This window comes from Rhamphochromis sp. 'chilingali', assembly GCF_963969265.1.
Source record: "Rhamphochromis sp. 'chilingali' genome assembly, chromosome: 17".
Lineage (NCBI taxonomy): Eukaryota > Metazoa > Chordata > Actinopteri > Cichliformes > Cichlidae > Rhamphochromis > Rhamphochromis sp. 'chilingali'.
The window spans coordinates 17,527,738-17,533,737 of NC_137944.1; positions in this window are offsets into that span (position 1 = coordinate 17,527,738).

The window sequence follows — 6,000 nt, forward strand, 5'->3', positions numbered from 1 at the left end:
GCAACTCATTTAACCTCTAAAATTAGAAGAACAGAGATGTCATACATGCTGAGTTAAATGGCTGCGGTAACTGTAGACTTATAAACTGCTAGACCTTCACAAAGGTGATTCAAAGGAATGTGTGTCTGGGCCTTTACATATCTACAGCTGTATTCAACTACTGCTCCATTCTCCTCTTAACTGGCTTAACGGTTGGGCTGATGATTTCATTAGCCGCATGTCCTTTGTGCTTAATGTTCATTTACTTTGTTCATACAATAAATCATAGTGAATAGAGGTCACATTGTGGGACCAGGCTCCTTTAATTTAATGGAGATGGATTCCAGCTCATACTCTTCCTTAGATTATTAGCTCCCCATAGAGAAGAAGACACAGTGACCTTCATCCATAAGGACAGAATATGGTTATCAATTAGTGACTGATGGTGAACGTTAGGCCTCTTTTATGACCTTGGATATGAGGGAATAGGCTATTATTGCATGAAGTAGAAAGATCTTACACATTGATTTGTGTGTGAAAGAGAATCCATTAGATATGTAACATAATGGCGATGGCACTGGTTAAAAACTAACATTTTATTCCTCAGAGAACTTGGCAGATCTGCAGTCTATTTAGGTAGTAGGCATATACATCAATGCTTTACACTAAGACACAAAAAAGAGACATCCTTGAATTTTATTAATTAGGAATGTAGCACTTCAAAATTCTAATACAACATCAAGGCTTTGCACATGAATAAGGCTGTGATCAGATACCGATGAAAATATAGCAAAAGTCTAATTAGGAAGAAATATATGCACCCACTTCTATATGAGCTTTGTTCACTTTGAAACACTCAGGAAAGCTCGGACAATAAAGTTGGCAGCAATGGGAAGACACCTTCAGCAGAACCAGACTCAGGGTTGGGCAGCCATCTGTCATGACCGATTTGGGGTGATGTATTAAATGTTCCAAAAAGAGACTTTTGAGTTAGTAACACTAACAGTTTGATTAGTTTTATTTTGTGATCACAGTTTTTGTTTGCTGTTGCAGACAGTTTGGTCTTTTTGAGGTACAGCTGGCTTGGCATCTTGTGTCACATGAAAGTGTATTACAGATCTTTTTGCGGCTGTCAAATGTTACAAATTGAAATCTCAATGGACCCTTTTTTGTGACCTTTTGACACTGAAGAAAAAGCACTGAAACAATTTTCAATTTGCTGATTTTCATTTTGCATTAGCGGTCTGTTGTTCAATTCAGTTTTATTAATATAGCCTTAATTCACTGTGACAGTTGTCTGAAAGCACTGTAGAGAGAGAAACCCTGTATGACAAAGCATTTAGCAACAGTAGGAAGGAAGAACTCCCTTTTAAGAGAAAAGAGACCACCGCCAGGACCATATGACAATCTCTGGAGCTGATGAAGACAAAAATTGCATCCACTTGAGGCTAGCTCCAATATGAAGTGAATCCCATAGGCTTATATATATTATAACCAACCCAACATTATAGCATTAAAGAAAATATTTAGAGCACAGTAAAAAAAAAAAAATTGGCCTCAATGGATAGATTCTCCCTTCATAAGAACTCTAAGTAGGGTGATTTATTTTTTGCTTGTTTGTTTGTTTGTTTGTTTGTTTGTTTGCTGTTCATTTCTTTCAGGGAGAATGTACAAAATTCATTAATCACACAAAAACAGAAAAATGCTTTGTGCCAGATTTAGCTAATTTCCATCTTTGGTCCCTGGGCAGGTTAAAAAAAACAGTGAGATGCAATTAAAGTCCGTCAGTGGAGACACATATGCACACACTCACATACCTGCATGTGTGCAAATACACACACACACGCAAGCACAGATAATAACTAATTGAAAACAACATGCATATCAAAATGTTAATCGCAGGTATAGAATTATATAAAACAAGGTTAAGCATGAGAGAAGATATGGAAATCTGCACAGGTTTTCTAATTATTTGGAAGGATATTCCAAGCTTTAATTGTGTTATAGCAGAAAGCAATTAGCATTCTCGTATAAAGCAATATAGAAGCCTGATAGCAGTATCCACCTGGATAGTAGAGTTACAACCGTGGCTGCATTGATTAACAGGTGACCCAACACACACAGCAGGAGCTGAGCATCGTCCGCTAGGCCTCAGCTCAACTACTTTGAGTCAAACCAGACCTCTTTGCTGTGCCTATGTGTGTGCTCTTGGATTTTCTGAGTAATAGTATGGCTTCCTGTGTGGTACAGACCATCTTAGGAGTTTGTCCTTCAGTTCTTGGTGAGTGAGAGCCTTGTTTGTTAGTCCATTACTTCGATGTGTGCATCTGTACTTTACACTCACACAGTTTATGACTGTGTGGAGCCCAAAACCAGTGAGTCACACGATGGTGGCTACATCCATCTTTTATGCTGTGAGTGGTCAGAGTGCGGTTCATGGTGGAGCAGTCGTCTATGTGACTTGTTCAGGGGATGAGTAGAAGAGAAGAGACAAAATGAGAGCATAGCATAGATCAGTGACTCCCAAAGTGTGCACCAGGGCTCACTGGTGGGGTGCAAAGGTACTGCAGGTTGGCATTATATTGTCAATTTCACTAGTACAAAAGCCCACAATGCAATACTATTACATGATATAATCATGATTATGATCATATCACAATGTAGAGGTTATACTCTATAGCTGTGACACACCATACCTAATATCTAGAGGAGAATAGATGTCCCTAAAAAAAAACAGCAGTAATAATGTAATAATAATGATGTTGTATCATTATTTTGTTTTAATAATGTCTCATTTAGCTCTATGATTGGCTTTAAACTGCTGTCTGACATTTGCCCCAGTGATTTTCTTTTTCATCACAGGTTTAACTTCCATTCATTTCTCATTTGATAAGCAGCACAATGAGGGCTACTTGGCAAAGCAGTGACTTGGCTAAGTAAACTTAATGGAGGGAATTGATTTGGGGCAAGTTTGAATAAAATATCGGCATTAAGTGTCAATCTATCAGTAATAACAAAAGGAAGTGGATTTTTGGAGGGGATGTAGTTATTTTGTCCCACCCCAGTACCACCTGAGCTCTTCCTGATATAACAAGTAAAGGCACTGTGAAAAGATGTGGTGTGGTAAATAAGCATGTATGGATCTGAAGGCAGTGGAGGGAAAGGCCACTGTTCAAATTTGACATGTTGTTTTTACTGTCACGCAACGCTGAGCTGAAGCTGGAGCAGGAATTGTGTGATGAACTGCATTCTGATTGTGCATGGAACAAAACTGAGGTCAAGTGTGCCATTCTCATAAGTGGTTGCCCCCAAAGACTGACTGTGTTTCTGTGCATTGCTTTTTTTCGTTGAAGCGTGCATGCTGGATGATACCAAGGTTGCAGGACAAAGCGCCATCCACTTGTTTATGCAGCTGAAGTAGACCCGGAGCAGAACGTATCATCAGCATTACGGCGTGAGAGAGGAGGAAGAATAGAGGGGAGATGAGGAGAGAGGAAGATTGGAGGGTGTTGTCTATGTGCCAATCAGCCCACTCAGCAGTCAGTCCTCGGCAGCCAGGGGGGCCCAGTGGGAGTGTCTTAAAGACACATACAAACACAACCACCTCTTCACTTTTCTCCATCTCTCATCCAGCACCAGACTCCTTAGGCCTGTCCCTCCGTCACCAAGGCAACTCATCACATTCAGTCCAGTGAGCCATCTAACTTGTTTGTTTCACTTCTCATCCACAGTTTGAGGGGATTGTGTGCTAAGAAAGGGAGACAGACAGGGATCGAGAGGGGTGGAAAAGGGTGAGCAGGAAAACAGAGGAGAGGTGTATGCAGACGAAGCTGCTATGCCAGAAACGGGCGCAGAGTTTTGTGTGCCAGGCAGAATGCCACGTCTGCTCCTTTGAAACACGATCTGTTGAGAAATGAGTACGACTGTCAGATTTCTTTAATTAGCTCCTTCTTGAATAAGCGTGACGGCTGTCGGTGGTTTATTCTGACGAAAAGGAGGTTCGGGGGGGGGGGGGGGCTCTCTTTCTTTTGGGACATCACATGGGTAGCAAACACCCAGACTGGTAGAGTTGAAGAGAAGGCTGTTCATGCATCAGCCTAATTTGTAGGGAAATGGCGTAATATTTGCAATTAGGAGCAAGTGAGATTATCATCATAGGGAATTATCGCACAGCTGCCAAAGATAAAAGCACATGTCTTGACTTTAAATAACGATAGTGTTTGCAGTTGCACAGTCTTCAAAGGAGCTCCGCAGATCAGGCAAATAAGCCACTGCACGTATCCCGTTATATCACTTCAAAAAATTTAGAATGATGCGAACATGAGCAAGTTTCCTTAATTTTTTTTTTTTTTTTTTTGAGATGTGGTTGGTAAAACAAATGGATTTTGACACCAAGGTCAAACCAATCAGCAGTTAAGTGCAGAGGGAGAGAGATTTTCAATCACGAGGTAAACACAGAAACACAATTCTCTCCAACCCAGCTGTGAGCACAGGAACAACAAGCACATGTAGGTAAACAGAGACATAACCCACACCAGACACTATCGGTCCAGTAGTGGGAATGGCAGCCAGGCAGCATATGGACCTGCTGATGGGGCCCCTGCTGAGCTTGAGGGCCCCTTGTTTGCCTCTGTTTGCTCCTGATAACACTGCTGGAATTGTTCCCCAGCAACCCTTCACATTAATCAAAAGCCCCAGGACAATACGATTGTTCAGAGCCGGTCCACGCAGCGGTGCTTTCACGGCCGCTGGCCTCATAAAAACATCCTCGCCCTCACAGTCGACACATAATGTGTGTCATCAGCGGCTGTGGCACCAAAGTCCTGCCCCCAAATGAGAGACTGGCAACTGCTGGTGCATGACTGAGGATTTTTAATATCTTCCTTTCCGCTCCAGTTGGAGCAGCCATCACACGGCAGCTTCTTATCAGGTTTAGCTTTTAGAAGTTCCAGAAAATATCTGGCTCCTTTGTCTGGCACATGCATTATTTCCACCGGGATTACTTTCGATTTTAGTCTTTTTGGAGTGGTTTGGATGTACTGCGAGGTGATAAACTGAATGTATTGATAATGGTGAAGAGAATTGTGCCTTAACAGTAAATTATAATGAGTCTTACTTTACCCCTCCAAATCTTTTTTTTTTTTTGCCGACCTGAACACATTAAAATTGCATTTAACTGATATATGACAATCATTATGTCTTTCAATAGAAAAGCAGGCTCTGCTGAAAACACATTATCCCAGACAGATGGGAAAATGCAGCAATCCATCACTTTCGCCCTCGTCTTAGCCGTTTTTAAAACCCTGTGCCTTTAAGGAACACCCTCATTATTGGCCTCGCATCATTTCTGAGTGAATCTGACAGGGTGTCAATATTTGCACGTTCCCTCGACTCAACTGGTGAGATTTCCCTCAGTGAATGTACACAGCAATTTTTACAGCCCAGCAAGGATTATCATACGTTGTCTTTGTGCAAGTAAAGCTTAATTTGAGTTTGCCCTGCAGGGGACCTTTTTTACCCTTTAAAGTTTTGTGTGATTTCAGAACGGATGAATAAACCATAATGACAGCATGCCAGTGGGAGCTGCGAGCTGAAAGTGAACACCTGTCACTGTCAGCAGTCTGCAGCTTCCCGACACCAACAGACAGATCAGAAAAGGTCACCTTGTGTCTGTAGGACCTGATCGGGGGACTGGCAGTTGATAACTCAGCACTGGACTATACTCCCACTGAGGATAGAGAGGGGGACACTTATCACAGCTGACCCCTATCTGCTGTCAACTGCAGATTCATTTCTCATCTTCTGAAGCTTGAATCACTCTCTGTCCTCTGTTTCTCCTCCTCTGTCTTGTGTCTTTCTACCCCCCCACCCTAATGAACTTTTGGGCTTTTTTTGCAGTCTAGCTTTTCTTCAACATGTCAGTTTTCTTTTATGTTTCTCTGGATTTTGTTTTTCTCAAATGCACGCATTGCTTTTTCCATTTATACTGCTCCTTCTTTTCTCACTGGCTCTACTTGCCTT